Below are 12,860 nucleotides of genomic sequence, written 5' to 3' on the forward strand. Positions count from 1 at the left end.
AATACCTTCTATGTTGTTCCATTGAACTCCTTGATTTGTGCTGGTCGGATGAAGAGGAGGTTATGTTGTCGGTGGGTCCGTTGACTGTCTGTCGGTTGGATTGTCGAAGAATCGACAATGGTTGGGCCGACTGCCTGTCTCACCTAAGCGAGCGTTAGTGTTTGAATTCCAGGCCGACGCTCGGAACTTCTGAGCGTCCTTGGGTGTACTGCCTTTTCTTGTTTGTTCTTGTTGTTTGTACTTGTATGGCTTCTAGACGATTTTTAGATTAAGATGGTTTTGCCCTTAAGGCGTCAGATGGTTTGGGCCTCCAGCCTAATTTAAGAACTGTTTTACGTAAAGCTTTTGGCATTTTTAAAATTAGTATTATTGAGTCTTAAGTGTTGGGCCTTCAGCCGATTTTGAATTTAAGTTGTTTTGCTCTTGAAGTGTCAGATTCTTTGGGCCTTCAGCCGATTTTGAATTAAAGTTGTTCTGCTCTTAAGCTATCAGATGGTTTGGGCCTTCAGCCTAATTTAAGAACTGTTTTACATAAAGCCTTTGGGATTTTTAAAATTAATGTTATTGAGTCTTAAGTGTTGAGCATTCAGACGATTTTGAATTTACGTTGTTTGTTCTTAAATTGTCAGATTCTTTGGGCCTTCAGCCTAATTAAGGAACATTTTTAAGATAAAGCTTTGCCTTTTAAATTTCTGATTTTGGTTGAGCTTTAAGTTATTGGCTTTCAGCCGTTTTTAAAATTAAAGTGGCCTTGCCCTTAACGCATGAGATTGTACCGCGTATTCAGCCGCTAATTAAGTTCCAAAACTAAAGCTGCGTTTTTTTTTATTTTCTTGGCTCTTGTAATGTATGATCAAATAAAAGGTTGTATGTTCGAGTGTGACTGACAGCCGCTTATTTTGGCCCCTTTCCACAACTTAAACTACCTGTCCTGTCCTGTGTGGTTAGCAGGGCGTCTCACAGACGTTCATAACTGCGAAAGTGTTGTCGGTGCAGGATTTTGTGCGCGAACTGATCTCTTGATTAAGACGTGCTTAACTGTAATTGTCGCTTGTGAATTCGGCCGTGAGGTAAATACCTCAGGGGCGAACCTGGCTGCAGGGGCAGATAGATTTGTCGTTGTAGACGGGGGCACGTGATAGCGAAATCTTTTTTCTTTTTTGTCTTCCAGTGCTGACAATTCACGAGCGTGGCTGCCTCATACCGGTCAGCTGGTGTGATATAAGTTTCAAATGGAGGTAACATGGATTCGTGAATGCGCACTGTGGAGACCGTCATTTGCAAGTGTGGTGAATGTTTGTAGCAAGGAATATGAAACTATATTAAGGTTCTTGTAATACAACGCAATGAGTAGAAGAGAAATTAAATACAAAATATTAATAAACATATGTGATCCTATCTCATATTGCATAATGCATTTAAATGTAAGTACAATTACTTGGGATTCATGTTTGGCGCTCTGGATGGCCAAATCATTCGCTCGAATTTTTCAGAGCGTTCTTCAAAACAGTCCAAACAATTGTGGCCCAGTGATATGTTTGGGGACATATGTGCATGAATTGCTGTAATTAGTCTCCAAGGTAGCCGAAAATAAACATTTCCAGTCAATCATCGGTTCAAGTGGACCAGAGCACGCAGTCCATTCAATTAAACGCAACCGACACCATTATAGAACCACCACAAGCTTTCATAGTCCATGGCTTCGTTGGGTCTGCGCCACACTCGAACCCTACCTTGAGCTCTTACGAACTGAAGTCGGGATTCACCTGACCAGGCTACGGTTCCCCAGTCGGCCACCGTCTAACCGGTATGGTCACGAGCTCAGGAGAGACGCTGCAAGTGACGTCGTTCCGTTAGCAAATGCACTCGCATCGGTCTTCTGCTGCCGTAGTCGAATTAACGCCAAATTTCGCCTCGCTGTCCTAACGGACACGTTTGTCGTATGTCCCACATTGATTTCTGCCTTATTTCACGAGTGTTGCTTGTCTGTTAGCACTGACACCTCTGCTCAATCGGCGCTGCTCGCGGTCGTTAAGTGAACGCCGTCGGCACTGCATTATCTGCCTGAAATTTGATATTCTCATCACACTCCTGAAATTGTGGATCTTGTAATACTAAATGCCCTAACGATTTCCTAAATGGAAAGTTTCATGTTCCTAGTTCCAACTACCATTACGCGTTAAAAGTTTGTTAATCCCCATCGTGCGGCCATAATCACGTCAGAAACCTTTCCGTATGAATCACATGAGTACAAATGACAGTTTCGCTAATGCACTGCCATTTTATAACTTGTGTATGCGATACTACCGCCAGCTGCATATTTGCTGCTCTGTGAATACCACTAACGATGATTTTTACACTCGAATCCCTGTTTGGCTATTAAACATTTTAAATCCTTTAACAAGCAGACATACTTACGTATCTCACAATTACGAAACCTGATATCATTTAGATTAATCTCATCCCCTTTCCAAGGACAGTATATCCAGAAGGCCTATCGGCGTGAGATACCTGGCATCTTAAACTACATCACCAAATATTCTGTACTCAGATCCTAATACCCGACCTCACCACTCTCCTTGTGTGGGCGGTTTTTTTGTCTACTGCACTCATCGAAGGATCATGGAGTCTTCCTAATATGACCTCAAAATCCTTTGCTCTGACGTCACAGCTATTGTAGGGGTGTGACAATTTCTTTATAGCACTCATTGCAGGAGAGCCGTCTAGATATGATTCCAACGCCAACGAGAAATAAAACCACCAGACCTCAACCCTACCGAAGATATCTAGGCTGTGTTTACGAGTATACATGGTGTAAGATAAGTGACCAGGTAAGTCTGTTTAGGCGTTTAGTATTATTAGTGCCACAGCGCCTTCAATCGAGCGTATGAAACGAAGGAGGATGGGATTTGTAGGGTATTAAAAGCAAAATTGTACTAAACCAGTCGAAGTGAATATAGACCCAAACTACTACGGGAGCCATGACGCCGATCTTCTGATAGTCAAAGGCTGCTTAATAGCAGCTCTCCGGTTGTATTGTTCGACATTATGCAGTCCCCTAGCAAAAATTTTTCCATATTCAGTGCACGGCAGCTAATGACTGGATTACTGCAGCGGTCGTCAAACTGCGGCCCGCATACGTCCCGAATTAATTATTCGTAAGGCCCGCGGTTTTCAGCCATATCGTATAATAATTTGCATCTAGAAACTTTTAGCTGAATCCTAAAAGTCAACTCGTAACTTTAAGAACTCGTTAAGAGTGTAATTTTCCTGCTCAGTAAAAAAGAAAAAAACTTAAAGACAGTAAATTTTTAAGACGTGCTTAACTGTAATTGACGCTTGTGAATTTGGCCGTGAGGTAAATACCTCAGGAGCGAAGCTGGCTCCAGGGGCAGATAGATTTGTCGTTGTAGACGGGGGCACGTGATAGTGAAATTTTTTTCTTTTTTGTCTTCCAGTGCTGACAATTCACGAGCGTGGCTGCCTCATACCGGTCAGCTGGTGTGATATAAATTTCAAATGGAGGTAACATGGATTCGTGAATGCGCACTGTGGAGACCGTCATTTGGAAGTGTGGTGAATGTTTGTAGCAAGGAATATGAAACTATATTAAGGTTCTTGTAACACAACGCAATGAGTAGAAGAGAAATTAAATTCAAAATATTAGTAAACATATGTGATCCTATCTCATACTGCATAATGCATTTAAATGTAAGTAGAATTACTGTTAGTAATCATCCGTTGACACACACACACACACACACACACACACACACACACACACACACACCACAACATACGAACACTTCGTCATGAAATTACAGTGTCACAACTTCAGTGTCGATGTTGGTGACAGCAATCTGATATAGGGAGCAGTCGACACGAAGTGTTCAAGTGGTGCCGACTTGCAATTATCAGTACTTGGGTGTCAGCGTGCATCTTATCATGCCATAATTACAGCTAGTCCACTGTGGGCTCATAACAAACTAATTTATATTGGTTACCAATTAATAGTGAGATCGATACCTGTGAGGCCCGACGTGTCGCACCACATTGTCGTTATTGGCTGGATTAGCGCATTTATTGTGCAAGAAACGTATAAAATCTATTCGCTGGAAATATGGAGATGGACACTTCCACCTATTCGTGTGATACAGCCACTCTCTTGACGTTGTTTCAATTAGGCTCTAATAATTTTGCATATTTGGTATTCCACACGTTTCTCTGGCTTCTGATGGGTATTACTTTCCATAAGTGAGCAGTTTTTTTCTTTTTTGGTTGGTATAAGAAAGACTGAAACGGTCCGTTTAGTTTACCGTTAATGAATAAACGTTTAATGAACATCTTTTTCTTTTCACTGTCTTTTGTCCCACTTTTGGCGTTACTAAAACGTTCAACACAATACAGGGTGAAGAAAAATGCGGTCGGAATGCTACTCCTCACCCCAATCAAGGCAAAGGTGTATCTGTCAAAACTTAGTCTCGCCAGTAGCTTTAACAGAAGTGCGATTTAAGAAACGAGGCTCTGTCAATGCTGTAACTAAGCGCAGTGTTACCAAGAACAGGTAGCATGGACCCTGTTACTGTGCTGTCCCATCAACTCCGTGAGACTAGGCAGTGCCGTGAGGTTATGGGTATGCAGATTCTTCGATGATCGAATCCCTTTCGCGCCAAACAATTTTTTTCACCCACGGCATCAAATTGTATCCAGTTTACACCTCCACAAAGCCGTATTTGTGTATTTCTTTCTGTCGCTCTTACCTTTATATAAACATGAACTTCCTACAGACATAAAAGACCACTTTGTTTCGTCCATGATACAAATAAAGCCAAAAGGAAATAATAGGGTACACAGTAACATCGTCTGTGACCAGTGAAGTACAAAAAACACAATAGGTAGGTTATAATGATTGCATATTATGCTATGCACAATAATTTCATTCTGTACGTTTGACGTCCAGCTTTATCTTCACAGAGCCGGTATGTACACGTACGACCAGCGTTCGCTTTAGAGAAGATGTTCAAAGCGACCACCTTGCCTATGCAAACACTTAGCTACTCGCTGGGTCATTATTTGCTGGATTCTGCGCAACACACCTGCATCCACCATTGCATGCATTGGGTCGTGTACACCCATAAACTCGTTCCTTCAACTATCCCCACAAATAAAAAAATGTAGTGGATTAAGGTCCGAGGAACGTGGAGTCCAGAATATTGGACCTCCATGACCAATTCATTTTCCCGGAAACACTTCGTGTAAATAGTTACGCAAAATTATTACAAACTGTAGAATTGAACCATCATACTGAACTCATACCTGTCTTCAAACACCAGGAGGAACGTTTACTATTGCATCAGCCAAAGTACAGAAAAGTGACGTACAATACAGGGCTGCATTCATCTTGTGCGGCAGTATGTAAGGGTTCAAAAACACTCCTCCCACGATTCAAGCCCACAGGTTTATGCCAAACCGCGCCTGAGACATACGTTCACGGGTAACGTGGGTTCCGATCAATAATGGCTATTGTGGAGGTTGAAAATACCTTCACGAGAGAAGCTAGATTCGTCAGTCCATGTCATGTCATTTATAAAATGAATTTATTTATTTCCGTCTATGATCACAAACTTGTTAGGTTCTCAGAATACCGGTTTCGGATAGCAATGGCCATCTTCAGATCTGTTTTAAAAGTATCTCCTAATATAATGGAGATATAGTGGGATCGTCAAAAGATGCTCGTTATCTTCCATGGTGCAAAACCCATTAAAAAAGCTGCAATCATCGAATGGTGTCTTCTGGCTGCTGGTGTTGAGTTAAATAGTAATGTTGTGAATACCGTTCTTCATCGTGCAAAACTTCAAGAACCGGTCTTATTGATATCTGGATGTGCCCTGCAGTAGCAAGGGTTCTTCGCCGAGGTGAATGGTGAACGACTTCGAGAATCATGTCCTCTGTTTGTGGAACATGTGTAGTCTTTGGACGACCTCTGTCCATTACTTGTGGACAAAGATTACCGGTTTCACGAAGGCGTTGCTCCAGGCGGCGCAATACATTTTTAATGCTGTGGCACCTTTGAGAGTACCGTGCAACGTACACACGAGCAGCACCATCTCAATTATCGGATGCTCCCAGCAGCAAAGGCGTATCTACGTTTTCGTTATTTGTGTACTTCATTGGGGAGCCGCCATACGCGAACTTCACAGGACCACTTATGGTTGTGTACTGCGCGGTTAGTAGACACATGCATGCAGTCTGATGGATCCCATTGTCACATTATTGGCTATTGCCACGTGACAAAACTGTATCCTGCTTATAAAGGACAAGAACTGGGGAACGAAAGTCTAAAAAGTAAAAAAGGAAGTTGACGAGGATTCGAACCATAGCTCCTTGGTGGAGCTACGACGGCTGCTACAATATATGCGTTGCAAGATGTGACAGTATTGCCAGCTGCTCGTTTTCGTACATTTGTTTTAAAATGCACCCGATATAATTTTGCTAGACTATCTTTTGTTTTGAATCTGGATGAGAAATCGCACGGTGACCACTAAGTGCGCCATTTTTTCTGCACCCCGTATGCGAGTAATATATTGAAAACAGTCAGCGCTCTCTTGACGCTGCCACTCTCGACATGTGACGTGATGAGTAGCGCACAAAGCCACCCACTGTGTTTAGGTTAGCAAAAAGAGGAACCCTGGGTCGGCCACTGTAATGCGAAAGATAGCAGTTGGTCTCAGCTCTGATTACATCATAAGACTGCCAAATAAGTGACTCTTAACTCACAAATCCGTCCCTTCAGGAGACGCCGCCTTAAGGAAACACTATCCGTGTGAGCGAAGGGGTTCGTGTGATCCAATGAAGTGGAGGGCTATACCGGCGGTAGTGTAACTACCAGCAGGGCCTCCCAAGTCGGACAGGTCTCCATAGAGGATCCAGACAAAGTGTGTCTCACAACGTCCCGTCTAGTGTCCTGTAATGTCCTGTCCTGTTCTATTCTATCCTATCCCATCCTATACTCTCCCTTCCTTTCCCTTTCCTCTCTGTGATTGTGTGGCAGCAGACACAGTCCCCTAATGTGGACAGTGGGAGATTTTTGGAAACCAGGACAACGTTGATGCACATATGCCTTACTGCGAAGGGATGGATAGCGTTCTGTAGTCGCGGTGAAGACAAGCTATCTAAGAGGTAAGGCTCTGAAAAAAAGAAGACCTCGGCAGGTGTCCAGGCCATGAGGTGGCAGCCCCACCAGGACATTCGGGGCCTGTGGGCTGATAACCCGCTCCACCAAAAAACACATATCACAGAAACTAAAAGCAGCCGGATGGATCTTAGATATGAGCTTTGGCCTGAAAAGGAAAACCCGTATTGGTTTTTGGAATGTAACTCACAAATCCAATGCAACAAATCAAATCTGAATCACTCGAGTTTATTTTCTCAGAAAAAAAACCTTCCCAGACAGTACCAAACTCGGAAGTCTTCATGGTCAAATGGGTTCCTCAAAAAGCACATAATCATTCCTGCCATTTCATAAAACTTGTATTACAGTGAGGTGAACAAATATACATTTTTAGGATACTGCAACATCATGTCACGCCCGGTGCGAGAACCCCGTTTTAAATATTATAACAAGCAGTGACGTGTGTATGTTTCCACGAAGTAGTCAGTTTCGCGTTATGCGCTGCTACTGTCCACTGTTTTTATTGTACGTCGCACGAGACCCTTCATCATAAGCGGTCGTTCTTTATTTTGGAATGGTTGTACTTAGCAACTTGCAGCTAAAACGATTTTATGCCATACAAGAATGAAGAGCTTTCAAAATATCTGAGTTTGGGTCTGTCTGTCAGACGACGTAACGCTTTATAAAATCAACGAGATAGACACAGAGAGAGTAACCATTCAGTATGCGCTGAAAATGATATTAGGCAAAAACTGAACACCACCTACCGTATACAGTATTTTAACGATTACACCTCGATAGTAATTCCCACATGCAACTCCGAAATGAACAGGGCTTTAGGCGGAATCAGGTAGTAAATTCGGAGGACCAATTTCAGGGCACAGCGTCAACCCTGTCAATGCACAAGATGGTAAACCTGCTGCTCCTATTATTATTTTGCTTCTTTTGATCTGAAGTGTACTGCAGATTGAAAAGCTCTTTCGCCAGACGCTGTTCACTGTTGTTGGCGAAGCTTCCTGAGTTACCGTCGCGCGGCGTAGCTGCGCGACCTTAGGCTCCTTGCCACGGTTCGCGTGGCTCCTTCAGTCGGAGGTGCGAGTTCTCCCTCGGGCATGGGTGTGTGTGTGTTCGTCCTTAGGACAATTTAGGTTAAGTAGTGTGTAAGCTTAGGGACTGATGACCTTAGCAGTTAAGTCCCATAAGATTTCACACACATACTAACATATATATATATATATATATATATATATATATATATATATGGAGGTTCAGTTTGGATTCCGCAGAAATGTTGGAACACGTGAAGCAATACTGATCCTACGACTTATCTTATAAAATAGGTTAAGGAAAGGCAAACCTACGTTTCTAGCACTTGTAGACTAAGAGAAGGCTTTTGACAATCTTGACTGGAATGCTCTGTTTCAAATTATGAAAGTGGCGGGGGTCAAATACAGGGAGTGAAAGGCTATTCACAATTTGTACAGAAACCAGATGGCAGTTATAAGAGTCTAGGAGCATGAAATGGAAGCAGGGGTTGGGAAGGGAGTGAGACAGGGCTGTAGCCTATCCCCGATATTATTCAATCTGTATATTGAGCAAGCAGTACAGGAAACAAAAGAAAAAATTGAAGTAGGAGTTAAAATCCATGGACAAGAAATAATAACTTTGAGGTTTGCCGATGACATTGTAATTCTGTCCGAGACACCAAAGGACCTGGAAGAGCAGCTGAACGGGATGGACAGTGTCTTGAAACGACGATATGAGATGAACATCAACAAAAACAAAACGAGGTTAATGGAATGTGGGCAAATTAAATCGGGTGATGCTGAGGGTATTAGATTAGGAAATGAGACACTTAAAGTAGTAGACGAGTTTTGCTATTTGAGACGCAAAATAAGTGAGAATGATGGAAGTAGAATATAATTGTGGACTTGCAATGGCAAGGAAAGAGTTTCTGAAGAAGAGAAATTTGTTAACATCGAGTACAGATTTAAATGTCAGAAAGTCATTTCTGAAAGTATTTGTATAGAGTATAGTCATATTTAGAAGTGAAACATGGACGATAAATAGTTCAGACAAGAAGAGAATAGAAGCTTTCGAGCTGCGTACGGCGAATCAGCACTACCAGCGACTCGGAGTGCCAGCTGCAGCCGTATTTCTCTGGTGCTTGTTCTGGTCACGGCCTTAGTGTGTCTCGCCTGCTGCAATTTTTGTGGAGAAGGCGTCCGGTCGTATGAGTTCCATTCGTCTTGACGTCCGTTGCTTTGTGTATCAGACGATTCAATGCTATGTGCGATTGGATATTTAATGCTGTCTTGACAGTCTTCAACTTGCCTCCGTCTCTTGCAGCTTTCAAGCACAGTGGTCGTACTACGAGAGCTTCTGGCTTTGCCTGGTCTTGGTGGCTTCTTGAAGGGCTGAATTGAATGTGATTGCCGGCCGGTGTGGCCGTGCGGTTCTAGGCGCTTCAGTCTGGAACCGCGTGACCGCTACGGTCGCAGGTTCGAATCCTGCCTCGAGCATGGTTGTGTGTGATGTCCTTAGGTTAGTTAGGTTTAAGTAGTTCTAAGTTCTAGGGGACTGATGACCACAGATGTTAAGTCCCATAGTGCCCAGAGCCATTTGAACCAATTTAATGTGATTACTGATTGGGCCCCTTTTTTATTTATTGGTATTTTTATTAACTGTGTATTTGGGCCTTTCAGTGCCTCTTTACAGGTGGTTTTCTACGTTATTTATTACACGTGTAATTTGGTCGCTTAAGTCCAGTTACAGTGGGCGAAGGCAGTTATTTAAGTGATGTTATTTATTCTTTTACTGTATTGGTGATTACTTTGAATGTTGCTATGTTTAATTTAAATTGTGGTGGCTAGCATTTCCTTTAATAAGAGTGTTGTTAACTGAAGTTTAGTGCTTTAGTATTCTATGAACAATTTGGTGGTGTAACTGGGTGTGAGTTTTCTTATGGATGGCTACGTGAAATTCTGATTGAACTGGTGTATTTAGTTAGGCATATGAATACTTGAGTCTAAGCCAATTAAATGTACTACTTTTATTGTCTGCTGCTAGATATTTTAGATATTAGATTTTTATATTTTTTATTTGCGAGGGAGTAAATTTAAACCTTGTGTGTCTAATATGTATACAAATCGTGTTATAGCTTTCCTTTCTTAAAGTGTTGTGTAAGCAACTAATGGACTTGAGAATCTGTTTAGTTCCAGTTGTGTAGACATAAGCTCGTTCCTTCTTGCCTTCTTGCCTTATTGTAATGTACGGTTTTGTGGCTTGACAGTTATCGGCTGTAACTGTCGATGAGCCTCTCATTATAATTGTGACTAGCCAGTTGATTAAAACTTGAAACTGTCTTTAATTCTCATGTTCTCTTTTCTTGAATAGAGATACTTGTTGCGAGAGTTAAAGGTAACTTTCTGCTCTTTGGTATGTTCTTCTAAGGGCTTCATTTATAATTGTTAAACCTCTTCTTTGGCACTCTTTTATTTAGTGCCTTTTGCTAACAGCACTAATTTGCTTCAGCTTGCGAGCGACTGTTCTACACCTCGTTGTCGCGGGGGACCCATTGATGTTACACGCCGACTTTCTGTTTGTTAACTTGTGTCGTGGCGCGCGGGATTGGCGTAAGCACAGAATTGAGGCTGTCTGCTGGAACAAGTAACTGAAGTTCTCTTGTGTATTTTACGCCATTTATTCTTGTTCGAAACTGTACCCTTCTCTTCACAACATATTGCTTATTAGAGCTTTCGACTTAGGTAACTGTACTGTCCCAGCTTTCTCTCAACCATCAGGTATCCATAGTCTATTTGAAGATGTTTCTTTTAACTGCTTTAGCCTGAGCTGCCGGTGTTACTGCTTTCATCTTGTGTCCCCTAGGTGCGCTTTAGTGTCATTTATTTAAAAAAATTATGAAAAAGGGGGCTTGGGAATATTCTGCTCTAACAGTATATTAGCTACTTTTCTTTTCATAAGGAACTGTTAATGTTACTATGAAATAACTTGTTGCCTTTTATGAAATTACTGATTGTACTATAAATTGTAGCAATTTCTGCGATTAGCAACACAGCTTCGGCGAATGGTAACTGAATATGGGAATAGGCCCCAAGACCTCATTTTTACCATGTTCTTAACGTGAAATGCTACTTTTCTTTATTGTGTGCACATCTCTGTTATACATTTTTGACATATTTGCCCTTTGGTTGTTGTTTGTTAAGAGGGAGTCTGGTCATTATTGTCCTTAATATTATTTGTTGTTACTTGAATAAATGTAATCAAACGACAAATAACATTACTACTCTTGGTTGCCCCGTTACCCTTCCTTATCCTTTTATTCTCTGTAATGGGGTTATCACTAACAATGAAGATAATTTTTGTCTTACATTTAGGACGCCTTTTCTAAAAGTATTTGTTAGCCTACTTGCTGTTATTTAATGGTGTGGGTTGTTGTCACAACATATTGATATAATCCATAGCTAAGCATTTTACATGATCAGAGTGACAGAAATGAGAGCAGCACTCTTTGCGGTATTAGTTTTCTACTTTTAGGAACTTGGGAACACCGCATATCTGAAACTTGGAGAGCATAATGTCTCACACTAGACTGGACGTCCAGATCAGATCATACAAAATTCTGGCTACGAAAACGTATCCTTCTTGCTACTATCGTAGTCAAAACTTTGCAATGAAAGCCAGCTCTGTTGTCACAATAGTGATTTGCGGATGTGGGACTGATTTATCCTGCTAAATTCCGTCTACATTCTCTTGCCATTCCGATAAAATTTTCTGAATAATTACCACTTTTGATATCACATTTGTTAGTAAACTTTCTTGAGTCCAAGAAAGTCATTTCATGCATAAGCTACCCCCACTTTCACGTTTCGAGTTACCTGCCTCAGCTATTATTATGGCAATGCGAGATTGTTAACTACAGAAGTACCTTGTCTTTATAGTTGTAAAGTGCTCTGTCTAAAACTCGAGCTTCTTTCAAAAGCAGTCACAATTTTGCTGCAAAAGCTGTATCGCTTCACTTCCTTTTGCTACTACTTTAATTGGGCTATTACCTATCACAAGTATGTGATGAATACACTGAGGTGACAAAAGTCGCTGGCCGCGGTGGTCTCGCGGTTCTAGGCGCGCAGTCCGGAACCGCGCGACTGCTACGGTCGCAGGTTCGAATCCTGCCTCGGGCATGGATGTGTGTGATGTCCTTAGGTTAGTTAGGTTTAAGTAGTTCTAAGTTCTAGGGGACTGATGACCACAGCAGTTAAGTCCCATAGTGCTCAGAGCCATTTGAATTGACAAAAGTCCTGCGATACCTCCCAATATCATGTCGGACCTCCTTTGCTCGGCCTAGTGCACCAACTGGACGTTGTATCCAATCAACAAGTTGTTGTATATCCCCTGAGAAAATCTGAACCATGCCGCATCTATTGTCATTCATAACTGCAAAAGTGTTGCCGGTACATGAGTTTTTGCACGAACTGACATCCCGATTATGTTTCATTAATGCTCGATGGGGTTGACGCCGGGCGATGTGAGTGGCCAAACCATTCGCTCGAATTGTCCAGAATATTCTTCAGACCAAACACGAATAATTGTGGCCCGGTGACACGACGCATCATTGTTTGGAGACATTAAGTCCATGAATGGCTGCAGATTGTCTCCAAGTGGCCGATCA

The sequence above is a fragment of the Schistocerca piceifrons genome, chromosome 3 (assembly GCF_021461385.2).
Source record: "Schistocerca piceifrons isolate TAMUIC-IGC-003096 chromosome 3, iqSchPice1.1, whole genome shotgun sequence".
NCBI classification, from domain to species: domain Eukaryota; kingdom Metazoa; phylum Arthropoda; class Insecta; order Orthoptera; family Acrididae; genus Schistocerca; species Schistocerca piceifrons.